The sequence below is a fragment of the Hipposideros armiger genome, unplaced genomic scaffold (genome assembly GCF_001890085.2).
Source record: "Hipposideros armiger isolate ML-2016 unplaced genomic scaffold, ASM189008v1 scaffold_422, whole genome shotgun sequence".
In the NCBI taxonomy this organism is placed as follows: domain Eukaryota; kingdom Metazoa; phylum Chordata; class Mammalia; order Chiroptera; family Hipposideridae; genus Hipposideros; species Hipposideros armiger.
In genome coordinates, this window is record NW_017731772.1 from 1,074,626 (window position 1) to 1,102,399 (window position 27,774).

The 27,774-nt window shown below is 41.5% G+C and overlaps 1 protein-coding gene and 1 long non-coding RNA gene across 6 annotated transcripts in view; one reads left to right on the forward strand and one right to left on the reverse strand.

Annotated features, from left to right (window-relative positions):
* NFIB (nuclear factor I B) overlaps nt 1-27,774 on the forward strand; it is a 301,210-nt gene that overhangs the window by 50,531 nt on the left and 222,905 nt on the right. The window lies entirely within an intron of this gene.
* LOC109394399 (uncharacterized) lies at nt 664-26,640 on the reverse strand. The gene is made up of 3 exons (XR_002126439.1): nt 26,232-26,640; nt 11,894-12,015; nt 664-932 (listed from the first exon to the last, which is right to left on the reverse strand). It is a non-coding gene; the product is annotated as an uncharacterized LOC109394399 (long non-coding RNA).

Consider the following 27,774-nt stretch of genomic DNA (forward strand, 5'->3'; position numbering starts at 1 on the left):
ATCTCATTCACAAAGGAGCCCCCATTTCCCTTTGCCATCTCCACCCATCAGTACCCTTGGCATAGCCCCAGGCCCTTGGGTTGTATTCATTTTTAATCTCCAGCACCCTAGATTTCACTGGGAGATGTGAAGGCAAGAGAGAAGGAAAAGATAGGATTAACCAAAAGGGCTAGACGTGCTTTTGGGGAGAGGATTTCTTTCAGAAGCTGTCTGCTTTAGGTCAAAACCTATTTAAATGACTGGGGGCAGGGAGCTGGGAGAGCTCTAGAAAAAAAAAATGTCAGAGGCTTGGGGGATAGATACCCCTTTTCCCCCTACCTCTCCTCAAATAAGTACAGAGCAGCTAGCTCTCTGTTCAGTTTAGTGACTCAGTGCCCTCTGACAATAGCACCTCGGCCGCCCGAGTGTATTCATGGTCAGTTCCTTCAGGAAGGCCAAGTCTGGTGGAGTGACCCAAGGCAGGCTCCCAGGGCCCTGGGTGCTGGGCTGCTTGTCCTCTCGGATGGAGGCAGAGAAGGACCTGGGAGGAAACCTAGCCTGGGTGTTAGACTAAGGGTGTATGGCCTTGGCAGCCTCAGTGGAGGGATGACCCAGCCACCTCTCTTCCTTCAAAGCCCCTCTCCCAATAGAAAACTCCAAGTGTATTTTTCTGAGGTATATTTATATACCTAGATGCCTAGGTAAAAAATAGACATACATTTTTTTAATTTAAAAAAGTAGAATATTTAACCATGTGTTGGAGTTATTTCTATGTATGTATGGTCTCCATTTACTTTTGTTTGCAGGGCTTTCTTCTTTTTGTCTTCTTTCCCCTGCGGTGTTGGCAGCCCTGTACGAGGAGAGTTAGTGGGGAGGGTGAAACTGACTGCTTTATTCTTGTTAATCAGGCACAAAAGCAGCATAAACACCGAGGGTCCATTCTTAATAGGATCCTTTAAAAAAACAAAAAGAACACAGTCATTTAGGTGGGAACTGGGCAGGACTGAGAAATCGCTCATACTGGTCAACTAGCTCATCCTGTCCCTTTAAGAAAAGCTCTTCCATAAAGCTCTTCCCTCAGCCCAGTGTCTGGGAAAGAAGCAAACTAACTGCTTGGAACAAAAGAGACAAAGAGGCCAAACAACAAAACAAACAAACAACTCCCCCTGCCCCCCCTCAGTGACAACAATAGACTAGACACAGCAAGTGCAGTTACTGCCTGGCCCGGCTGCTGCTGTCGACCTGCCAAGTCTCCCGCATTTGGCTGGAGACTCTCGAGCGCCCGACTCCACCCCCATCACCCCCCTCTCTCAGCCCTTTCTGTCTTGTTCTGTGTGACTCTCTCTGTGTGTCCCTCTCTTGGGGTCTGGTTATGTGAGTGTGTTTTGTCCCTGCTGTCTCTGTTCTGCTTTCACTTGATGTCGCTCTCTGTCTCAGTCTCTCTCTCTCTCCACCCCTCAGTATATTAGCATACTCTGGCATCTATTTATTTATTTGCTAGGCCATTTCTGTGTCATCTCCTAACTGCCTCCTCACAACTTCTGTTTCTCTGAGTTGTCAGGGTGGCTCGTTTTGTTTTTTTGTTTTGTCTTGTTTTGTATTTTTTTTTGCAGCACTCTTTGCCAGTAGCATCCCAAAGTCCATGTGCACTTCAGTTTTTCACCATTCCTCAAATTCAGGTCTTTGCTCTTTTTCTGTTAAGACTTTTGGTACACTGCGCCCCCCCCCCTTGTCCCCAGCAGCCCTTTCTCTGCTTCTTGGCTGCTGCTTGGGACTCCCATGCATGCCTGCCTTCCCTTTCATTCCCCTCTCTTTCTCTCTCTCCAGCAACCAGTATCACACCCCCATCCCATGCCCCCTCTCCAGGCTTTTTCTTCCTCTTTCCTCCTCTCCACCAAACTTTAATAAAATACGGTAAGTGTGGGGATTGCTTGTCTTTATCAAGTAGGTATAAAGATAAACCCATGGAAAGCAGAGAGTGGAGAGAGGAAAGAATCAATACATAGAGACTCCAGACAGCAGAGGCTGAAGCGTGGAACAAGTGTCCCTGCAAAGAGCCCCATCCCTTTCACACTCCCCCCCTCCCAATAAACCCTTTTGTGATAGCATCTCCTTCCGAAGCATCTGGGTGTGCTCCAGAGAGACACAGGGAAAACCAGCCAATGCTCTCCTCCACTGGACAGCAGGTGACCAATGGGAAGGGAGCCTGCAGCCTCATCACTGTGCATTCCCACCCCCAGCCCCTCTATCCACTTCCTCTCAGGAAAAAAGCAAAAAGGTGGGAGCCCCTGGCAATGGGGCAAGGTCTTCAACCCTCTTTAAAAGTAGTAGAGAATGGCCACTTTGAAGAGAAGCATCTCCAAGGATGGTTGTAAAGGGGAGAAATTTCAGCTGTCAGAAAAATGTGGGTCAGGCAGGGTGAACTATTTATCTAAAGCAGATCTGAGAATCCCCACAGTTGGGCGGTATGGGGTTTGGCAAACGGTGGCACCCCCTCCCCCAAGACAAAAAAAACAACCAAACCATGTCCAGTAAGCAACAGAACCAGGACAAATGATCTCCCTCAGCCTCGCCCCTTCCTTTTTCCTCTTTTCGTTAATAATGTACAGGCAAAGACAGATGAAAACAACATTAGGGGCAACTCTACAGAGAGGAAAAACCATTTAGCCTGAGAAGAGTATAAAAAACAGAAATAGGAAACTTACCCCATTGTTTGGTTGCTTGGTGATAGGGCAGTGTTAAGAAACAGTGATGGTATGAAACACACATATGCACATGCATATACACAGGTATATATATATATATACATATACATACATACATATATATATGTATATTTAGTTGGTGGAGACAACTTGTTAAGAGGAAAAGAGAGGAATTTTGAAATCAGATAAATCTGATTTGATTATAACCCTGGACACTAGACCTACCTCCCAGTGGTGTTCTAAAGATTAAGGGGCATTGCATGTATGAAAAAGCCAAGAGCAACATCTGGCCAGCAGCCCGTACTCAATAAATGAGTCCTCCCGAGTTCTTGTCCCTCTCTCCTCCTTCCCTCCCTCCCTTCCTTCCTTTTCACTCCTCTGGCCTCCTCCCAGAGCTTTCCAAGGTGCAAGCAAAGGGGAAATCATGAAAATTGCCCCAATTTTCAGATCCTATGGGAAATTTTATTGCTTGCAGAGTCCCAGTACTGGAGTAGTGCAGACCATACCAAAGCCCACAAATTCTATGCCCAAATACCACCTGGGATAACCCATTCTTGGATAGGTTGTTTGGCTCCATTATTCCACTTCCCCCCTCCCCTAGATTCTTTCTTTTTAACAGTTCAAGGGGGGAGAGAACCCTTATCCAAAATCCAACGGTTTGTTCACATGTTTTTATTGAAGACTATGTGCCCAGAGAGCCTCTGCTTGGGGGCACACATTAAAAACTGTGCCGTAGTCAAGAAGTCTAAGAAGGAAGAAGCAGAAAAGAACATGTTCTAATGAACTGTGGTCCTGACCCATAACTTCCCAATTGGGAATGCTGTTTTATTGGTATTTTGACCTTGTCAAAATGACTGATTTTTTTTTTTCCCCTCCAGAGGAGTCCCTCTCTTGCTAAGCTGTGTTTCTGGAGCAGCGTTTTGGGACAACACTTGAGTGCATCTGGAAGCATTCACGGGTGGAGGTGCTTGTCCTGACCCTCCATCAGTGACTGTTGCTAGGATTCTTTCTCTTTCCCAGAAGCTGAACGAGGCTGTAGTGTAACAGCAGTGGGCAAGCCTGCGAGCCATGGCTGGGGCCTCAGCTTCAGTTGGTAAGAGAGTGAACATGTGAAATGTGTTTCCACCTTAGACTTCCTTTTCCCGTGGGTCTTATTGTCTGCTCTACAGATATTCCATTTCCACATTTCACTGCCTTCCTATGCACTTTCCTGTTTTATCCCAGCCATACCCATCATTGAGAGTCACTCATATTGGAGCATAGTCTCAGAGGGTGGGCAATCCCTTATGGCCCCTCCTCAACACTTTAGATGGTCTCCTTGCTCGTCTCTCTTCCCTATTTTCATGATGAGGCTTCTGCAACATACGACAAGGTTGTGGAAACCTGTTGAATTTGGGGCACCCCAATTTCCGTGTGGCATCTTTCTGTGAACTACAAATAGAGCCATCTGTCCTTCCTGGAAGCACTTCTCACTGCAGATTGCAGCCTCCATGCACCAGACACTCTTGGGCAGTGAGCAACCTGCACAACCAAACAAGAGCACTTGCCATCCCCCCATTCTGACAGGTATGAGTGCTGCTGGGCACTTAGTCATTTAGGGATGTTTCCCTAAAGTGAGAAAGACCACAAAGTGTGATGCCAGAAGACTAGCAACCTCTGAAATCTTCCAAAGCCCAGCCTTTTATTCTTTTTTGGGCTTTTATCCAGGAAGAAGCCTGAGATTATGTTTCCTTATTTTGTCTTTGACCTACATGTTTCATCTACTAAGGCTTCATTGCCACACCAGCAGCAAGAAGGCATTGGTGACTGCAGTGGGTACAATGGGTATTAATGTCTAAATAAGCACACACCTCAAACACTGGTAAGTCCTCTGATCTTTGCTTGACTTTGTTCCATTGGGCCAGTTTTTATACTAAACCCGTAACTCACTTCAGAATCACCTCAGAGTTTCAAGTTGGCAGTACTGCCTACACAGTTAACATTTGGAAAAAATGGCCAGGAGTAAATAGCACCACCAGCTTAATAGATTCCGAACTATATCATTCAGAGTTGGCTATGTAATTTGCATTCTTTGCAAGGAGAAGTTTTGAAGAGCAGTAAGTTTCCTGTTTAGGAGAAAGGCTTGCATCTAATTGCTAAGTTACAGTGGTTCTGTACTGACCCCACTATAGAGCAAGAAACCTCCCAATTTAGGAGTCTTTGGGAAAACACTCTATCCTTTGAGGTGGCTCTCAGCCTTGGCTGCACATTAGAATCACCTGGGGAGCTTTAAAAAATTACCAGGTCTTGGGCCCCTCCTCAATCCAATTAAATTCAAATCTCTAGGGGTGTGGTGTGGGCATCGGTATTTTTTAAAAGCTCCCTTGGGTGATTCTAATGTTTAGCCAGGGTTGAGAACCACTAATTTATAGGTTGAGAGAACAGCGCATTGTGGTGAATAATGCTCATTCCTTTAATAAGTATGTAAAGACCTCCTACTATAGAAGATGGTTTACTGGAGACAAAAAGATGAAGCCGATGGGTACTGCGCTCTGTGAGTTTAGGATTTAGTGGGCAAGTAGCTAATGTGCCGGTGTCTGAACAGAACCTCTATGAAGCATGCTCACCTTTGCTTCTGCAAAGAGCATGAGACTGGAGGTTAGAGCCCCAACTTACAATTCAGGTTCTATCACTAAGTAGGGAAGTGACTTTGGACAAGTCTGTTTTCCTTTTTGGGCCTCAGTCTGATCGTGTGTGGAAGGAAGTGGCTGCAAAGAACACTATATAATTTGTATCGGTGTACTCCAGCCTTACATGGCTAAATTCTGAGAAGCCAATAAGCATCATCAAGCAATTACCAAATTCTTCTGAAGGCTGGTTCACTGCACTAATGCATACTCCTTACAACCGCCCAAATCCCTTTCCAAAACCTCAAGTATCAGAGTGTTAATTTTTAAATAATACTGGACTCCCTTAATTCTCTCCCTCGGTCTCTCACAAATTAGCAGATGAAGGGAAGGGTGATGTCTATGAGCAGTGGGTAATGACTAACAGAAGTTTATCCAGTTGGATAAATGTCTAGTGGATTGCTGCTGGGGTCAGTGTTAGTTCTGGTCTTAATTAACATCTTCATTAATAGTGTGGGAGAGGGAATACACAATAGCTAATGATATTTGCAGATGGTAGTAAATTCAGAGGTGTTGTTACTACCAGTGAGAGCAGCAAGAGCCATGGGGATATCAGAGATGTGAACAAGAAGTGATTATAATGATGTTTGTTCTGGAAAAGGCAGAATGAAGCGTTTAGGGGGGGGAAATGACAGGGGAGACTGGGAAATGCTAGAAGAAGCAAGCGTTGCTATCATTTGTAACTTGGGTGTGCATTTCGCAACCAAGGCAGCTAATGGCCTTATAACTTCTGTTGCATGTACTGGGACGTTGTCCTGAACAAGAATAATAAACATAACAATAATAGTAATAATAGCCAATATGTATTGACACTATGCCAGACAGGGTTCTAAGTGATTTATATGGATGCAATTTTTATCCCTAAAATCATGATGCAGTTCTCTTAGGCTCTCTAAAGATTCCGCCATCAGCCTTAGTATGGTTCTTGGACTTTGAGCTGTGAGTTGAAGGGAAAATAAGGGGTATAAAGGAGGACTGTGCTATTTCCCCAGGCTCATGAGGAGAATCTTTCTTTCCACCTTTGATTTTTCCTGTCCCCAACCTGCCTACCACCCTTTTCTCTCATTGGGCAATTGCTGGATTAACATGGTTGGTGAGGGTAGACAGAAAAATCTTGCAAAGGCTAAGAAAGGAAGAAAAGAAGGGAGGAAAGGAGAAGGAGGAGGGAGAGATAAAACTAATATTTATCGCATGTATACCACAAGTCATGCAGTAGCATAAGGTGTTAACGAGTTACATTTCACAGGTTTTCTTGTTTAACCTTTATATATCTAATTCTCACAGTGATTTTCGTAGGTATTAGTCCTCTCTTTTATTAATAAAAGAAAAGACTCAGGTTGGGACACTAGCTATGAACACACAGCTGATAGGTTGACTGAAGTTCAAAGTCCAATTGGTTTACTCCTAAACTCAAGTGCTAAAATCATGTCCATGAATACATATTTTTTTCCCTTTCAATTTAGCCCTGCCCAGTTAATGACAACATACAGTTACCCACAGAGAGCCAGGAGGTAGAAATATTAAGAAGACAATAAACATGAAGGAGCAGAGGGATATAGGGAAAGTAGCCAGTACACACATCCACTGCCCAATTCAATGTGATTGAATTATTTATAATTATATTTTGAAATTAGGGGAAAAAATGGAATTTGCAAACAAGAAAGGCTTCAAGACAATGGAACCCATAATAATGTGGATTTGACCTTGAGGGAATTTGGCAGAGTGTTAGTGTCTGAGACAAAAGTAAACTGAAAGGAAAAACATTTGAATGCTATAAAAGCCAAGACTCTTCTTGGCAAAAGCGAAGCCCAGAGCTAGATGGGTGCCAAAGGTCTTCCGCGTTGTATCAGAGGAGCTTCAGGGAGCTGGAAACGTGGGCTGGGCGTGCAGCACCCCATCCCCCAGTCTCGCTGTGAAATGGGCTCCCAATGCCAACGCAGGGTTAGAGTTAGGGACTGAAGTTTTAAAATAAGGAGATACATATTTCAGAGTAGATAAGTAAAAGGTATAGTTCGCGGAATACTCACACAAAGCAAACACAAAGGTAAATAAGACCCAGATCAGGAAATGTACAACATCACCCGCACCTAAGTCGTCCCCTCCCCGTTACCTCTTTCTCCCGAGAGGTAACCATCATCTTGATTTTTCTTAAGATCATTTCCTTGCTTTAATTTTTTTTAAATTTTAGTTCTAGCAATTATGCAGGCCTGTTTTTGAAATTTATAGAAATAAAATCATACAGCATGTATTCTTTTGTGACTTGCCTCTTTCTTTCAACCATATGTTGTGTATAAATAAACAGCAATGTATTTATCCATTCTACCTTTGCGGGAACTTTTGGTTGTGTGTAGTTTGGAGCATTGATGAACAATTCTAATCTGAACTTCCTACACGTGTCACCTGTTGCACATGTGTAGAGGTTTCCCCGGGTGGGGAGCAGGGGCAGAAATCTACCACCCACAGTCCAAATAGAACCCACTGTTTGTATGACTTGTGAGCTAAAAATGGTTTTTATTCTAAATGAGGTGTGTGTGGGGAGGGAGGAAAATTATCTCATGACATGTAAAAACAATATTAAATTCAAATTTCAATATTCATAAATAAAGTTGTATTGAAGCACAGCTAGGCTCATTGTTTACATATTGTCTATGGCTGCTTTAACGTGGGCAGAGTTGAGTAGGTGTGTCAGAGACTATATGGCCTGCAAAGCCTAAAATCTGGATTGGCTACAAAATATCCAATTTAAAAAGAAAATTCAGGGCCTCTTATTAAAAAAAAATCAAGAGTTTCAGCATGGGGACAGCAGAGCATTAAACCAAACATATAACCTTTCTAAGCATATGGTTCTGTGCTAATGCATAGGTCCATGGCCATGAAGTTGGCCCTGCCTAAAACATCTGGCCTTCACAGAAAGGTTTGCTGACTCTTCTCTAGACAATATTCTTAGAACAGAAATTACAAGGTTCTTAGACAAAACAATATGCTATATGCAAAATAGCACAATACCTGGTAATATAATAATCACTATGAATTGGAGGCTCCCTCCCCTTTCACCTTCCACCAGGACTACCCCCACTCTCAAGAGGTCAGTGTACAGAACAGCGGTCCTCAACCTTCCTAATGCCGTGACCCCTTAATACAGTTCTTCATGTTGTGGTGACCCCCAACCATAAAATTATTTTTGTTGCTACTCTATAGCTGTAATTTTGCTACTGTTATGAATCATAATGTAAATATCTTTTTGTTTTCCGATGTTCTTAGGTGACCCCTGTGAAAGGGTCGTTTGACCCCCAAAGGGGTCGCGACCCACAGGTTGAGAACTGCTGGTATAGAGTCTCTTTCTAAAAAGGTCAGGCTCTCAGCTGGCTGTCAGTTACTATAATAGCTGATGACTGTTTGGCTTAATAGCACCACAACCCCACTCCCTTTAGGGTTCATGCAATTTAATAAAAGGTCTATGAATTAAAATGACTTTGATGCCCAAAGGAATGAAGGAATTAAAATCTACAGGTGTGATTTCCAGCTCTAAGTTTGAAGAGTGTCTGTCTGATCAGATTCAAGGTTCCTTAGAGAAAACTTGTTAAAACAAAACAGAAGAGTTAATCAAAAGTGCTAAAGAGAACAACTATAGAGAACTAACACTACTTGATTTCAAGTGTTGGTATTAATTAATATAATGCTATAGTAACTAAAACAGTATTGTCATCACGCTAGACAAATTGATCAGTGAAATAGAATACAGGGCCCAGAAACAGACCCACACATATATGGACAACTGACTTTCAACAAAGGTTTAAAGGCAATTCAGTGGAGAAAAGAGTCTTTTCAACAAATGATACTGCAACAATTGGATATCCGTATGAAAAAAAAATAATTCCAATCCATACCTTGCCCTCTATACAAAATTTATCTCAACCTAGACTATAGACCTGAATATAAAGCATAAAACTATAAAAATTCCAAAATAAATAGGGAGGAAAATCTTTGTGATGTTGGATTAGGTAAACTGTATTACACATGCAACCAAAAGCAGGGGCCATAACTTTTACTTCATGAAAATTTAAATATTCTACTCTACGAAGGATATGGTTAAGAGACTACAAAGAAAAGCCACAGCCTGGGAGAAAATATTGCAAATCAAATATCTGGTAAAGGACTTGTATCTACAATATAAAATAAAACCTCTAATAATTCAACAAGAAGAAAACAAAAAGCTTGATATTTAAAATGGGCAAAAGATTTGAATAGACACTTTACCAAAGAAGATATAAGAAGAGCAAATATGCACATAAAAAGGTGCTGGACACCATGAGTCATTAGGTAAACAAATATTAAAATGATAATGGAATGTACTACATACCTATTAGGATGGCTAAAAATAAAATACTTGCTCACACTAAGTTGATGAGGATGTAGAGAACTGGAATTCTCATAGATTGCTGACAGAATTATAAAATGGTACAGTAACTATGGATAACAGTTTGACAGCTCCTTAAAAAGTTAAACCTTTAAAGAGATACCTACTGTATGCCTGGAAAATTCATTCCTAGGTATTTAACTCAGAGAATTGAAAGTGTATGCCCATTCAAAGACTTGTACATAAATGTTCCTAAGTTTTATTCATAATCACCACAAACTGGAAACAATCTAATTGCCCATCAACAGGTAATAGATAAATTATGATATACCATACAATGGAATACTAGTCAGTGATCAAAAGAAATGAACTATTGATATACACACAAATACGTGAATAAATGTCAAAATATGTTGAATGAAAGAAGCCAGACAAAAAAAGAGTGCATGTTGTGCGATGCCATTTACATAAACTTGTAGAATATGCAAATCAAGTTATAATGACAGAAAGCAGATCAGTAGTTGCAGGGGAGCGGGGGCAGGAGGGAGGGGTTACCAAGAAGCACAGAAAACCTTTCCACAGTGATTGAAATATTTCCTATCTTGATTGTAGTAATAGTTTCACAAGTATATGCATACGCGCATGTTAAAACTTATAAAATTGTACACTTCAAATATTTACAGTGTATTGGTTGTATGGCAATTATTCCTTAGTAAATGTGTTTCTTTTTTAACTCACAAAACTATTACAACATTAAATAAGTGAAATTGTAAGTCACAAAGTGGGAAGAGAAATCTATAACAGATAGAACTGACAAAGGTCTCATATCCAGAATGTATAAAAAGAACTCCTACTAATCAATAAGAAGAAAAAAACAGGACAACCCAACTAAAAATGGGCAAAATATTTGAATAGACATTTCACAAAAGAGAATATCCAAATGGCCCATACACAGATGAAAAGTGTCTCAACCTCATTAGTCATCTAGAAGATGTGAATTAAAACCACATTGAGATAGTGCTATACCCCAGTTATGAAAAAGACCAATTATACAAAAAAACTATTGAAGATATGAAGCAACTAGAACTCTCAGACACTGCTGGTAGGAATGTAAATTAGTACAATCGCCTTGGACATCTATTTGGCATTTTCTACTAAAATTTATTGTAGGTTACTTCATAATCCAGAAATTCGACTCCTAGCTTTATGCCCAAGAGAATGCATACACACATACACCAGAAAAAGTGTAGAAGAATGCTCATATCTCCATTATTTGTGTTGGCTCCAAGCTGGAAACAACCCAGTGATTGTCAAGTGTACAACAGATAAATTGTGTTGTATGCATACAACAGAATTCCATACTGCAATGTGAAAAAAATTAAACACCCAAAACTTTGTTACCTGCAACAGCAGGGCCTCTCACATGCAATGTCGAAAAAAATAGTTTAGACATTAAAGAGTAAGTATCATATGCTTCCCTTTATACAAAGTTCAAAAGCAGACAATGTAAGTTTTTATTGTTAGAAACCAAGAAACTCTGGGAAGGACTGACTGTGGGGGTGGTAGCTGGCAGAGAGCAGGGTCAGCTTTCTAGATTGCCTGTAGTTTTCCATTTCTCAATATGGATGGTGATTATTTGGGTAATTCGTTTAGCAATACACTTATGATATGTACTTGCGTGATAGAGCGAAGTTTGTTCTTTTCATTGCTATCTAACATTTCATTGTATGAGTGGGCAACAATTGATTTTTTAAAGCAAGAGAAGAGAGATGGGGGCGGTCACTTAGGTCTCACCCTCTAGGGATCCAAAGAATTAGGTCAAGGCTGCTGAAGTGCCTCTTTTCTCCTTAGTGACTATGTCCTCACCAGCCTTTAGTGTTGCTCTGTAGTGGTGCTAAGGTTGCCCACACTTCATGGCTGCCTATTAGGGAGTTGTGGGGCCAAGAATGAACCCTACAGAAAGGAGGAGAGATTTCAAGGTTGAGCAAAGTCACTCCACTGGAGGTGGTTCATGCAGGGGAGCAAAAAATGTTTACCTAAAATTGTTAGTTAAGAGCCAGGGGTCCGGAACCATGCTGCCTAGGTTCAAATCCTGCCTCTGACACTTGGGAGCTCTTGAACTTGGGTAAGTTATTTACTCTCTGTACCCTAGTTTTCTGACCCATAAGATGGAAACAATATTGTACCTGTATCATAGGATGGTTAAGAAGATAAATGAGTTCAGATGCTTAATAAGTGTTATAACATGGAAATGAACATGTCAGCTTGCAAAGGCAAAATCCCTCACAGCCTTCAGGCTTGCAGGTTGCTGTAAAAGAAAGAGCAGAGTAGTTGTAGATCAGCTGTCAAAGATCTCCAACGCCCCTCAGAGGCTGCTTCTGTCCCCTACCCTTGATGGATACCCCTGATTTACTGTATGTTCAAAAAAGCTTTGTACACTCCTCTTTTCCTTCTTTTGATAAACATCTTCCTGCAAGGTATCGAGAATTCTCAGACCAACCTTCTGACCTCACAGAGAAGCCTAGCAGGCCTACGGATTCCAAACACCACCACACAAACTCTATAGTTCTGTAAGCTAGCCCCATATTCTCCCCTCCACGTCCTCCTTCCAGCTCTCTTTCCTCTAAGCTAGGATATTGTTTGTTTTGTTCCCACTGTCTCTCTTGGTGCTTGTTAGTTACCTGAAGCATTACAACATCTTATTTAGCAGATGAATGACACTCTTTGTGTCAATGGGTTCTGAGGTGTTCTCAAGTCTTCTCATCTGGGTAGCATCATTCTATGTCACGAAGCCAGCCCTTTGGACACTGTTACTGAGGACAGGAGCAGTGTCCCATGTCCTGTCTTGATCCAGGACCTGCTATAGGGATGCTTTTTAAATGTTTAGGAAGGGACACTTGATCTATTACATTTCCTACCTTTCTAGAGAGAGCATAGAAATAAACTTGAGATCTAAAGTACCTCCCCCACATTTCAAACTGAGCCACAACCTTCTTTAAATCCATCTTACTTCCCATCAGGGAAATAGAAACAACGCTCTGTGTTTTTAAATTGAAATTGCAGATAAATGCTGTATGCGAGAGAGGCCCCGAGGTCTGGTCATTGTCACAGACCACATTAACTCTTGTTTATCATCTCTTACAACATTCAAAGCATCAGGACAGAAACATGTAATAGTCTGATAGTCAGGATCAGAAAATATTTATTGAGAAGGACTACATTTAAGACACATTCCTCCATATTTTGACATATGATATTTTTTGATCCCCAAACAACAACACTAAAAGCAGGCATTCTTTTCTTATGTTCTTTTTGAAGGTAAGGAAACCTTGGGTCAGCATTATTACATACATTGCCCAGAATCACATAGCTTTTGGGTGGCTCAGTCAGGATTTGAACCCCAAACCCTGGTGCCTCTAAGTCCAAGCCTAAAGTCCCTCTTCATTACCTTCAGAACAAGCTGGAGAGGGAACATAATCTTGTTACATTCAGTCATGCCTTGTTTTTGACCCAAACTGGTTTACCCAGCTTGATAAGTTCTTTAATCACCACAGGGTATTGAATGAATCATGGCTATATCCAAAACTCAAATCCACATTCAAAGGAGGAAGATTATCCCATTGATAATATTTGAAAGAATGTGCCTGGGGTTCTAAAGGCAATTTCAAAAGAAGAGTGATAAAAATGCTTTAAGGAATACTTGTAAAACCTCCCGAGGCAACTCCTGTGAAGGGGCCACGCTCATCTAGATGGTTACATCACTGCACTGTGTCCCTGCTGCCTGTACTGGTCCATGCTATGGCCATGGGCTTTGGGATTAGAAAGGCCTAGATTGGGTAATTTTACCTCTCGGGAGCCTCAGGCTCCTCATCTTTAAAAGAGCTGAGATAACATGTGACATGCTGAGGACAGAACAGAGCCATGATTGACCTCAGTGCACAGCAATTGTTATCACTTATCATGATACTCATTTTGGGGGAAAACCACTGCCCCAGGGGAGGTCTTGCTTAATGAAGGCGCTCCCATTGGTCAGAGCAAAGGAGAAGACCCAGCTTGTAGGTAGTTGAAAATGCCCTAGAGGAAGCCTGCACATCGCACCTCAGGGAAACCCAGTGCAGAGCGACTGGCCTCCTGAGTGTCCACGCTATTCAACTAAGGTGGTGCTTTGGCCAGAATAGACCTTTGGCCATTAAGACCTTCTTCTGTGAAGGAGCCTAGAGCCTGATTGAATATGGACCGCTCCTGTGCACGCCAAGTGAGTAACTGTAGTATGTGTACATAATGTATGAGCTTCTCAATTATTTACTGTGTTGACTCCGTGACGTTGTAGCTATGTTCTCAGGTCCTTCTCCATTTGGAGGCAGAATCTAGAAAGTGGGTGTTCGGTCTGAAGAACACAGCACTACAAGCAAGTGCGAACTGCACAGGACACTTAATGGCCAGGACAACATGGCAGCTATCGTCACCAAATGCCGCTTTCTAAGCCAATTCCAAGAATTGCCTTAGAGATCGGGCATTCTTAGATTGTATATGTTTTTATTATTTTTCATGAAGTCCATTTATTAAACGATAGCTAACAAAGATTCATTTTTTTAACTTTCGTAAAATTTCCAAAATCTTAAATTCATAAAAATAAGTTCTTGTGCCATGTGTCCTGATTGAGCGCTCAGGACATACAGTCTCTGTACAGATATGGGGGTTTTATATTTCCTAGGATAGTAGTTGTCTGCGAGGTTACTGGCATATCATCACACCTCTATGAGATATGTCTGATAGGAATATTGTAAAGCATGCAACTTTTTAATTCAGTAGTTCCTTTATCAACTAGAGCGGACTTGACGTTATCTCAATAATGGGATCATCTTCCCTCGCTCACATTCTGATATTTTGTTTTTAATGAGAGAAAGTGGAAGAGGCACTGTGAGGAGGGCCAGGACTGATGGGGGTTCAGGTGTCTGGCTTGTGGACATCAAATGTTAATTATGACCTGGAGCCTAAAAGGTGGTGAGTTGCTACCTGGGACAGTTAACTCTGTAAAAGAGCTTGTGGTCATGGTAGTTCTGGTGAGTTTGTCGCACTGGCACACAATCCAGCTTCCTATGTACTCTGAAATAAACGTAATGTAAAGAGCACCGGTTTAAAGTCAGGAGGCCTCTTGTATGATGCCGGCACTGCTACAAACATGCTTACTAGCCATAAGGAAGTCACTTTACCTCTGGAAACCTTGTTTTTATTTTTCATCTGTTCGAAGAGCATTTGGAATAGATCAGGGATTGTGAACTTGTGGGTATAGGAGACAAATCGGTGACCAAAATGAGGAAAGCGGGCCAGCGTAATGCAACAGGGATTGGTGGGGCTGTGGAGACCAAGGGGACAGCAGCCGCTCTGCCCCGACCTCTTGGTCCTGTGCACACTTGCCCAAAAAGTGCCTCGCCTCCGCTTTTGGAGAGAAGCAGTCTATCTCAGTTTTTACTAAAATATCCTAATTTTTAAATGTTGGATTTGAGTTTTAGTGAATCCAACGTTAAAAATATTGGGGACAAACTAGAGATATTGCCAGTTTTGTTTCTCTTGTAGTTTTAACATTTTACAAGTCGTTGCCTTTTCACGCATATCAATGCTGTAAAGAGAAGGTTAAGTGGGAAAGCTGCAACAGGAAATTCTATCCACCTTACGGGAATAACTGTGCAAATAGTATATGTGCATAGAAGCAAATACTGGATTGGAATAGATACAAACAAAACAAAATTTTGGGGGGATGGGACTATTTAGGTGGATGTTTGTATTTTGATAATTGTTCATTTCAAGTGTCTCTACTATTGTTCGTATAATCCAAAAAAATTTTTTTAAGATAATGGGAAAAGAAATATTGAGGGCAGCTCCGGATGGTGCCAGGCATTAAGGGAAAAAGGGAGAGATGGTGATATTTAGTATGTCTTTGAAACTTCTGTTTCCACCGTGACCTCTGCAATTGCTTGTCAACTACCCTTAAACAATAGGCTGTTAAAAGAAAGCAGTATTAGTTGCAGGCTGGATAAACCCTATATGCCTAAAATTTCCCACCTAACACTGTTCCTCCCTTTTCTTTTTTTCCCCCATGGTTTATAAAAATACTTCCCACGTCATGAAGAATAGTGGTATCAAATGTTTCCCAACTTTTAGTTTGGTTTTTGAATATTATAGGGTTTTCCTTTGTGGTATGTTTCATGGCTGGGTGGGGTGGGAAGGGTACCTGACTTATAGTTCCCAGTTACATTTTTCTTTGGTGTCTAGCAACACTGTCTTTATTCTACAAAGTCACATCAGCTACCCATAAAGTGAGCAGAAAACCAGAGGATATTATTTCGTGTATTTATTTGAAGGCTTTCAAGATACCCATGGGAAAATTACTCTTATCTAAAAAAAATTAGAAGAGAATATGAGCACAAAGAAATCAAAGGCCTTTGTATCATGAACACGGAAAACCTCAAAAATGTATTCATCCTTGCATGGTAGCACCTACAGGGCCCATACTAAGCATGTGGCTCATGTTTGTACAAGAATGGCTTCTTCCTCTACCCCCTGAAACGTGCATAGGCTTTCTTAGTTAAGAAATAAAGACACAAAATGTAGTTATTGATCTGTTTTAGTAGTGGGCAACTTGAAATGATATCCCCATGTTCTAGATAGGCCAAGAAGGCTCTTTGACACTACAGACAATTAACCATAGGATGTGGATGCAGGGAGCTTGACATTCACTTTCTTGTTGAAAATGGCCCACTGAGCAAAAGGAAGGATGGTTCTTTGCCAGGAGTATATTGAAGGATCACTAGGCTGTCTAGCGCTTCTTTGCATCCTGTTGCCTCACTGATTTCTGGATTGCCAGATGCTTTTTTTTTTTTTTTAAATGGTTAAGAAAGTACCTTGGTGATTCTGTTGTTTCGGAAACCTTACATGTGGCCCAAACTATCCTGAAGTTTTTTGAGAAAACGCTTGCTTTTCCTTGGCTCAATTTAATAATCACTGCAGCGAAATTCATTCAACTCTATCATTTTCTTTTAATGGGCTTTTTGATGGCTGAAATTCTAAAGTTATATAAACATGTGAGTAAGATATGAAGATTTCATTGCTCATAGTTTTTTTTTTAAGGCGAGTCTTAAAAACATAAGTAGGCTAAGACAAGTTAGTACTTCAAATTTTCAAATTGAGAATTCATAACCATCAAGATAAAATTTTTATAGAGGTTGAGAGACATCCTTGATTTATCACCATTCATTCGGAGACCAGATTTTCACACATTGAGTCACAACTACAGGCTTGCTTTTTCTGGTAAACCACCTTAACCTGCTCTTAAAAACCTCTGGTTCATGGGTTCATGTACAGAATGAGTCCGAGTCTGTCTCTGTTTAGCCTGTGAAATTTAACAAGACCATAGCCTGGGGTTCGTGAGGCTGTGAGCCATACCACCATCTCAGGTTTTTGATGATACCACAAACCACTTGAGATTTATTATGTTAGCAGATGTCATCAGTTATATGTGTGCACAGGTGCAGCATGCAGTTAGTGAAAGAAGGAACACTTGTGTGTATATTTATTTTTGTACCCATAGTTTCAATGGTTAGAAAATGACCCGGTGTGCCTGTCCCGGGCAGCGTGGAGTTTCGATTCCATTGTAAGGGCCTAGTATCTGGTAATCTCTCGAAGTCTTTTCTGCAGATATAATTCTGTATGATGAACAACTATGTCTTGTAGGAAAGACTGTGTTTATTTTTTACAATCAATGTTTTAAAAAAGAGGCATAATAAATCATAGCTAAAGATTGCTATAACCAATGAGAAACAAAAGTAGTGACCAGAGGTTGTTCTTTATACTGGGGGATTCCTCTTACACAACAATATACTAAGTTGCACTCTCCTCCCTTCAATAAAAGTTGTATGGAGATGGCTCTCATCTATTGAACTCCAAGAAAATGCCAAAAGTTGGCACTTTATAAATGTCCTAGCTTAATCCTCTTTAAATATTTTTAAGTCATTAAGAAATAATTGAAACTACTTCTCAGAGGCAATATAAAATAGGAATGTTTACACGGGTTTATAGTATGTATTTTTTAAATTCTAAAAAATAATTTTCCAATTGTTTTAAAAGATGGTGTGTGGGGTTTTTTGGTACCGAGTCTGAAATATTCTACTATCATTATTATATACATTAAACTTTCACAATGCTGGAATAATAATGGACTAAATATAATAATCCAATAAATTAGTGTGTACCCTTTAATAATATAAAAAATAGAAATAAAAACACATTTCCTATATTTTTGAGAAATAGAGAAGTAAGATAAAATAAACACCTTTCGGGTAATGACTGAAAATTACTGGTTTAGATGGGGTAAAGGAATTACTTCAATTATGACATAAAGCATTGTAATAGTGTGTGTGTTCTTTAGAAATAATTATATGGTGATTATTCTCAAAGAGAAACACACGCAGATGTTGCTAGTACATTTTTAAAAATTCTTAATTTGAAGAAAACCTACAGAAACTGCATTACCAGTTAATTGGCTTTAGGAAGAACCAGAAAATCTAAAGTGTCAGTGTACTCACGAATTTTCTAGTGAGTTCTAAGGAATGAATTGTGCCTGGAACTGAAGGCAGAAAAAAAATTAGCATTTCTACTGGAATCACTTCAGTTGGTGTGTCCAGGGGCCGAAATGCCTAAGTAATGTTGGACAGTCCTTATTTTTTAAAAAATGAATAGTTATAATATCTAAAAAGATTACTATAAGATGCTATTGGGCCTTAATTTCTGGGACAGGACTTCAACCAAGATAATTTTAATTTTAAAAAAGCATGTTTTAAAACACTAGTATCTAACATTTATTTACATGACAAAATATGAAAACCAGAAAATCAACCGATGTTGTAGATTACAAGACCATGATCGTTACCCGACTAAAAGGTTTAGGAGCAACAACCCTTTGAAGTGACCACTAATTAGTGAGACCGATTTCTATAAGACATGATTGAAAATTACCCTCCTTCTTTTGTAAACCTTGGTTATCATTTAATTATGATATACATAGATATTTGACAGACAAGTATTGGGATAAATATTCTTGTAAGCTTCGCGTGTCAAAAGAAGTGAATGACGTGCAAATAAAAAAGGATAATCTATGAAAGTCTGCACATAACATACAATGGTACACTCTATTATCAAACGGTATGCTTAGGAAGAAATCCTCTGAAAGGTGACACTAAATCTAGATACATCCAAGTCATCACTAGAAGCAGAGGAAATCCTTTCTTTTTCCCTTTCACATTACTTTTCCCATTTTATGGTTAGGATATTTCCTATACAAAACTGGACTCTCTCTGTAATGTCATTTCTCATCTGCAAAAAATGGATGTTGGGAACGATTGGTAACACTGCTATGAACGTCAAATAGTTACAAGAGAGAAAACTTTATGAGGCACACTTAACAAAAGTTTCGAATTTGATAACACTGTCCATTGAAACACTCTTCCCCACCCTAATTTTTAAAAATCTAGCTGCATTGAATTTTCATATTTTATATTCGTTTCCATAGTGCTAAATGTGATTTACTTAACCATGAAACTACTATTAGGAAATCCTATAATGGAAACAGATCTGTTTGTTACCCACTTGAATTGATTGCCTGGGTAGACTGAATTATATAGCTACACTAGCTGAGTGGTTAAAATTACCTAACTTGGAACAAGATAGATGTTAAAATTTGATTTTCCTTGGGAAGTTAGAGCTGAGTTTGGAGATTGTGTGTGTGTGTGTGTGTGTGTGTGTGTGTGTGTGTGTATCCTCATCCTTTATCTTCCTTCCCAAAGCTATATAAATACATACTGTGTTAGTTTTTTTTTCAGAAAGGAAATTGAGAACTATTAAACCTTCAGTTTAATAACTCATTTTCAAGTTTGGCATTTCCTAACGTCCAATTGGATCGACCCAATTTTTAGTTTCCCACTTATTATTGAAAATAGATGTGTATATTATTCACATACAGCCAAAAACCTATATAATGTGTATACTTTTATACACACACACACCTATATATAGATGTGCTGGAGGGAAAAAAACAACACATTTTTTTCTGTAATGACCCCCAAAATGTCTCCTTTGTTTTGGAATGTGCATTGTAGGAACTAAGAAACTGAACAACGTTGTTTAAGTTCTCTTGGACTTTGAGGGTAAACATAATTGGGATTAGAATACTGACATGCTCACATTTAGTAGAAAGATAAGAACGATTCATCGGGAGTTATCCAGGTCCCACTGGTAATCACATAATTGAGTAGGGTTTTTAGAGGATATTTGAAGCTATTGTTGTCTGTTATGCAATTACATAATTAGTCAGGATCTCTGTAATAAAATCTTTTCTAAACACGTGGGTTAGTACTAAGTCAATTTAGGGCTAGTGTTATATTTTTACTTTAATATTTCAATTTAAAATCAGAATTATATAACAACTTAGTTTAACCGTTAAGCATTACTTTACCGCACTACAAATGCTTAAAATGAAAACAGATTATTTAAAAACTGAGTAGAAAAACTACACATATTTAACTTTTAAAAATATTAATCAAAATTGCTTTATTTATCAACATTAACACACTACCAAATCTCACCCAGAGCGTTTACCTCTAGGGACCCAGGGGTTGTGTATTCCTTTGGTGTTATTTCTTCCACCTATCCCTAAACTACTGACATTCACATGGATGTGTATACATAGAAATCAAAAGTGCTCTCTTTCTGGTACTTTTGCTTTACTGATAACACTAGGCGGTGAGGAACATTTCAGAACTCCTTTTACAGGGAAACCAACATGGCCTTGCGAAGTTAACCGAGCAACGTGGCGGAAAAGTAAGGAAGTCACACCAATTTCGTGATCGCCGTTGTTCTGCGGACAGTCGTGCGCGGCCGTTCCGCCCCGCGCCCCTTTCCCCACGCCCGCCAGGAGGCCCCTCCACCGCCCGAGCACAAAGGCGCGCGGAGCCGGCGACCCCGCAGACTGGCGGCGCCTCGCTCCTCACCCGCCCCCGCGCGCTCGGGCCCCACCCGGGCAGCACAAAGGGCAGACCCGCCACTCGCGAGGGCCGCCCGCGCCGCGCAGGCCGCCACACCCACTCGGGCCGGCTCCCGCCTCCGCCGCCGCGGGCGCCCTGATGAATATGCATCGCCGCGCGCCCCTCCCCGGCTCCGCCTTCTGGTTTTCTTCCCGCCGCCAGGCGGAAGCGAAGAGCCGCGCTTCCCGCGCGCCCGGGCCGGCTGGGGCGGGGCGAGGCGAGGCAGGGCGGCAGGCGAGCGGGAGAGAGAGAAAAACCTAGGGAGGCGGCGGCGGCGGCGGCCGGAGCGCGGGCCGGGCGCGGAAAGGGTGCGCGCGTGGGTGGTGGTTTCTGGGCAGCCCCGCCGCCGGCCAGGCCAATCCAAGGGCGGGGAAGGGGCGAGCGCGCAACCCCGAGTCCGCGCAGGCTGCGTCCTCTGTCCAGCGCCCCGAGCCCCAGCAGAGAGAAGCAGCCCCCACCTCTAGCGCAGTCGTGCTAAAACAACAATAAAACCCACCAAACACACACACACACACACACACACACACACACACAGGCGCTCTGGCGCGGTCTCTCTCTCGCTCTCTCGCTTGCTCGCTCGCGCTCTCTCTCGCTCTCTCTCGCTCTCTCAACGGCGTTCAAGTCAACCACGAGAAACAGTCTTCCGCAAGTGACAGGAAGGAAAACTGGATATCCATCCACACCGACTGAGAGACCGCCTGCTTTTAGATTTGCCTTTTACCTCCTTTTCTTCTGGGGTCAAGAATTGTGGCATTACAGAAACAATAATTTAAAAAATAAAAGACTACTCCCGGATTGATTTTTTTTAAAAAAATTTTGTTGTTGTTAAGCTAAACACAAACAACCCTTGAGAAAATCCACAAATCTGTACCTGAGACACGTGAAGTCAGCGGCCCAGGGTTCTGTTACAGATTCAAGATCTCTTATTTAATACAATACAGTACGATGGTATGTGGCTTTGAAATGATGGGCTTTATTTGCCTGTCTTGTTCGTTCCTTGCGCCCCCCGCCCCACCCCAGACAGATATTTTCCTGTTTGTGCATTGTAAAGTGACTGTTCACCTAACTGCTATTTCTGCTTTACAGGTTGAGCTATAGTGCTAGATTTCCAAACCTAATGTAAATACGTAATTTTTCTTTTTTTTTTTTTTTTAGCTTTGCCAACTTTAATATATGTATCACACTTTTATGGCGGGAATCAGTGGGATAACATTGAGTCCAAACGGTGTGAAATGTAGCATTTTTTTCCTGCTTCAACTTCCTACTTCCTCCTCCCCCAAAGTTGGGAAAACTTACTGTACAAATGACAACTTTAGTTGTATCTTGTAGCCCATTCTTTTTTTGGCATTCTTTTCTTGACTTTAAGGTGAATATGCACAGCTTGTTATATATTCACTTAAAAGTGCATTTTTTAAGTGATGGAAGCACTATTTAGCTCTGATTGATGTGCTGGAATTTTTAAAAATTAATATTCATTGCAAAGCAGGATCTAATTGTTAGCACTCCTCCTCCTCCTCCTCCTCCTCCTCCCGCCCCCCCCACCACCAAAAAAAAGAAAAAAAGATTATGATGGATTTCTTCCCTCTCCTGGTAAAACTTTTTTTTTCAGCCCTGCTGTTTTTGCTCTAGGATTGTTTAACCCCCTCTGTCTAAGTCTGTGTGTGCGTGTGTGTCTGTCTCCCTTTTCCCTTGTCCTCTCTTCACCAGTTCGTCTGGGACACATTTTAATGCACAATATCCCATCCATTAAGTTGTGGTTGAATGCAGAGTGTGTGAGGACTTGGCAGCTTTCAGGTTGAAGGGGGCGGGGAAGCCAGTTTCGAGTTTGACACAAGATGCCGAAGTGGCGTGATTGGAATTATTATTAGGGCTGTGAACATGGCCATCTTCTCCTCGGGTTAGAAGAACTGCCATTGAACTTGAGACAGGACAGACAAGATCTCCCAGTTCCCTCCTCCTGCCCACTAAGTACAGTAGCTGGCAGGGAAAAGGCGCCAAAATACACAAGATTAACTCTATCTTTCTTTGAATGGATCTTATGGCCCTATCCTTTGTAATTTTAAATTTCCAGCAGGCGGGAAAAAGTTAACTTTTGAACCCATACTTGAACAGACATTTAAATCAGCCCTAAAATGGAATAAATCCAGAAAGCCATACACGCATGCTTATGTGGTTAGAAAAGAATGCACGTGTAAATAAGCAGGGTACATGTGTGTATCTGACTGGGGAGTTCAAGATTTAATCAAAATCAGAATTCGTGAGTACATTTACTGTATGGGAGAGAGCACTGTGAAGGAGAAGAAGCTGACCTTTAAGCAGCCTAAGTAAAAACTGCAAAGAGTTGTGAAACACAAAACGTTGTGGTTTCCAGTTTTACATTTGAGGTTTGATGTTTTCATTTAATGGTATGAGAGATGGGGAAAGCTCCAGCGCTGAAAAGTCCCTATTAAATCATACGTGGGCAAAGGTCAAGCACTCCAACTCACTGATACAATATACTGCAGATTCCTGCCTAACTGATGGGGAGCACAGGAAAAAGCGCTTGGGCAATAAAAGTATTAGAAGGGTAATTATCGTCCGTGGTTGGGACTGCATTCTTGTGCACTGGGAAAAGGTTTTTACTGGCCTCGATGAATTTTAAAGCTGAGTATTGTTGAAAGCTGTTTTAATAGGAAATTGATTAGCTGAGTGTTTCATACAATAAATGGTGACAGTTTCATTGTTTGATGTCCAAAATAAATTCTTTTTATTCTTTAGCAGACATAGGCATCCATTTAATTTTAATATGGTCAGACTGAGCAGCAGCATAATTATGAATGAATGTGATGTCACGAACATTTGTAACTCTGCTTTTGGAGTTTGTGACATCATACAATTTGACAATATTATTGCTTTGAAATTTATTAACTTACTGGGTTAAAATATTTCACATGCATTTCAGAGGTAAAGTTCACTGAACATATATTTTGTATAGGCCCAACTGTTTGTCTTTTCTCTTTGTAATTATGCAAGTGTTTTCTAAATTTTAATTTGAAAATTAAAATGCACAATTCTGTTGTTATGCATTGTTTTGATTTTCAAATAGAATGGCAGGTTTCAAGGGAAGAATTAGAGAAAGGGCTGCAGAAAGTTTGAATAGATTCGCAATGAACTTTCTACACCTAATACAGAATGTAACCACTACTTAACCATCTTGGATAAAGCTTTCTAACCATCTCTTTAAAACCGATTTGTTTTTATGTGACAAAGGCAAATGTAGATGGGTAGCAAAAGTTAGTTTACACATAGAAATAAAATGATAGCAAAGTTTTAAAGGTCAGTTATTTTGAGAAAAGGACAATAACTATAACTCAGTATCAGCAGAGGAGACTGTGTGTGAGTGTAATGTAACTTTTGAAGTATTGTGAGTGAAGCAAGGCAATTATTACCGTGAATTTCAAAGTTTAAATTAAATCATGCAAAAGTTTCAGGGCAACTGCTGATTTTGTAATCCCGGGAGCAAATGCCTTCAGGAGTTGGGAATCTGTTGATGAGGGGGGCCTCATCTCTGCAGAGAAGTGGAAACCAGCTAATGTTAATCTGGCCCAGTCTGGGCTCAGATTCAGTTGTAGCTTGTAAGTGTGCCTGAAATGGTTGGCACACTTAGTGGGACACTATTTTTTTTTTTAACAGTCGAGTACAGGCATTTCAGCAGTGACATTATTAACAGCGTCATTTCTCTCATTTAGTTTTGTCCTCAGGGGACACCAAACAGCTCCCAAAGGAAGGAGAAAAAAAAAGTCCATGGTTATTTATTCGTTTCAGTGAAAGGCAAAGCCCTGGCAGTGGTGGGTGGGGAGGCTAACTGGTTGTGAGTTTTCTAGTAGGGAACAATTGCTATCCTAGCTTAACACTAGTAGTTTAAGCGCTGAGAGAGCTGGGCATGATTTTGCAATTCCCATCAAGCACAGGCAATTTCAGTACTTGTTGGTTGTTTATATATGCGTTTTTGAGAGGATTTTTTGGTATTCCTGCTTGTGTATATAAAATTGTGTTTTCCAGGCTATGCATGTTTGCTTTTTTGTGTGGTTCATTTGAAAGAAGCAAAGGTCCCTGGGCACGGTGTAGTGGATACTTGCAGTTTTGCAGGCCTGTTTCCTGGGGTCAGAAGGTCATCTGTCTCTTTTGTATTTAGTTTTAAAATATTGATATTGGCGATGAAGCCAGGGTGTGTGGAATTGTCCAGCCACCCCTCAAATCACATGCAAGAGCTAAAAAAGAAAGAAAGAAAGAAAGAAAACCATCTGATGTATTGAAAATGACAGCTTTGTTAAGCTTCAAGAAACCTTTCCCTAAACTCCATAGGATTTGCAACCTGTCATTGAGTTTCCTTAGAAGGGAGAAGGTCAAAAGAAAATCAATATTAGGAGATACTTGAGATGTCAAGCTCCTCTCTGGAGGTTAGTGAAAGGCTCCAATTGGGTAACATTGCTTAATTTTTCAAATGATACAATTGAGTTTTGAAAAATCCAATCACCTGAAACACTGGCATTCTTTCTTGAAATCAATACACTGTCAGAAAATACCCCACCGCCCCCCCCCCATAACATGGCAGGGAATAGATGATCCAGGGAGCAAATCTTTAGGAATTCTGAAATATCAGATTTTCCTGTTGCTGCAGGAGCCATTCATTTTTTTCTAGCTCCTCAATGTAGCTCGGGGTAAATGAAATCGGCCTGTCATACCAGTGCCTTAACCCTTCCAGTGTAGGAGAGAGAGAAGAAAGAGTTTAGGAGAGGGAAGTACCAAAGTCTAAGAAGTGTTTGGCTTATTCTGATAGTATTAGAAGCTTTTCAGAGATACTTTAAAGCCACACTTAATACCATGGCACAGATATGCTGGAAAAAGGGAAAGTGAATAACATGTATATACTTTCTCACGTCCTCCTCTCAACTCTTCTACTGGGGATTAATAGATTGGTATTTCTCAAACCAAAGATAGTGGACAAGTGTCTTACTGAGAGAAGCCAGATGTCCCACACACCCAAATCTACCAGTCCCTCTTTACAAAAGGCTTAGAGTTCAACCTGGGAAGGCTTACAGTGACCTTGGCATTGGCTGGCCCAGAAGCAGTGTTTTTTTGGGGGGGTGTCAGCCCCCCCTTTCTATGGCTCTAAGACCTGAGAGGACAGTCAAAGCCTTATAAACTGAGCACCCAACCCCATAAGCGCTTGAGGATGTCTGTTGCTTCTTCCTCCCTATTGGTTTTCCTCACCTCACCATTGCTCCTTTCCCATTTTCCTTTTTGTTGAAAAAAAAATCAAACCCCCAAACTACCAAGCATCCTCCATCCCCACCAAACTGTATCCAACCATAAGTACCCTGCAAACACGGAGCACCTGAAAGAGATTAGAACCCCTAAGTGAGAGGCCTGGGAGGCCCCAGACATTTTCACTTCCCTGGGGTCTTACCTGGGTCTGTCGCTGCTTCTTCACCCCTGGTGCTGCTGCAGCTTTTGTGGGCTCTTCTGTGTAATGGTCGTCAGTGTTTCGTTTTTTCTTTTTTAAGCTTGTGAGAAACTTTTGGATGCAACCTAGTTTTTGGTGGCAAAAGGAAACGGTTTCTGTTGGTAAGGGAAGCTAGTAGGGGAGGAGGGGCAAGCGTGTCTGCAGACACTGGCCCAGAACGCAGCACTGGGCCTCTTTTGCCAGGGGACAACGGCTGGTTCGGGGATCTCTGGCTTGAAAAGAGCGCTCTCAGGGTGCCAGGATTTCACTGGGGGTGGTGTGGTGGGGAGGGAGGGGAAAAGGGAGGGAGGGGGGAAAAAGAGAGAGAGATGGGCGCTCCATTTTTAAAGAGACCCCGAAATAATGGCTTCTGTAAGAGTCCAGGCATTCAAAGAGGTGTGTTCAAGGACATGAGCACATTTGTGCCAAGGGGAATGTCTTTTATGGTAAATTAACTCCGGTTAAATTGAATATTTGTTCAAAGGGAAACTCTAGTAGTTAAAGCTGGTATTATCAGTAGCGCTTCCCCGCCCCCCCCCTCCTGTGACGGTGAGAAAAGGGATGCAGAGTAATGTACAATACAAAGTGATGCTTTGTGATTTAAAAAAAAAATTGAGATTGTCTACAAAATTCTGAGAGAGAAGTGAGTATTTATTTGGATTAACCCCGACTGTCACTTCATGTAGTTCATCTACAAAGACGGTCAACTTTATCCTGGCTTTTCAAAAAGAAATGACACACACAAAGGAAATTAACGTTGTTAGAACGCTGACGAGAGGATCGGCGTCCGGGGGAGCAGGGAAGCTGCTCCCAGTGGTGTGTGCCCTAAAGGGTTAACTCGGGAGAGTTTTCGAAATTTCCCCAACTTTACCTGTCTTCCTAGATCCACCGCCCCCCTCTCCCCGGCCTCCTCAACTCCCCAACCCCCTTAACTCCCCAACCCCCAGCGCCTTTCTTCTTTGGGCTCCAGGTTTACCGGGGCTGCAGCTGGTAGACTTGGCAAGCTCGCCTCATTAAGAGCGCTCTTTGAAAACGGACTGTGTTTGAGCATTTCCCTAATGAGGACAGGACGGGGTTAAAAAGTGACCATTTCATGGTTGACTTGAACCTGCCTACTTTTCTTGATGTGTCGTTGTGAAATGCTTGATGTGGATAACTCCCACTTGCTGAAGGAAAAAAGTCACTGGTTCCTTCAGGTCCGCGAAGGGGAGTGAAGGCGGTGGGGGGAGTGGTGGGCAGAAGCCGGGGGGAGTGGTGGGCAGAAGCCGGGGGGAGAGACAGAGAGAGAGAGAGAAAGTTGAGGGAAAAAAATCGAGAGGGAGGGAGAGAGAATAAGAGGCAAGGGGAATCGGGGGGAGAGCCTCAAAACACCCCAACAGCACAGTTGGAAGCGGGGGCGGCCCGCCCTGGGGCTGGGGGTGTCGAGTCCCCTTCGTGGCTCCAGCCGCCCCTGGCAGCCCTCAGCTAGGTAGACGTGGAGTCCCTGGCATTTACTTTTCCTGTCTCC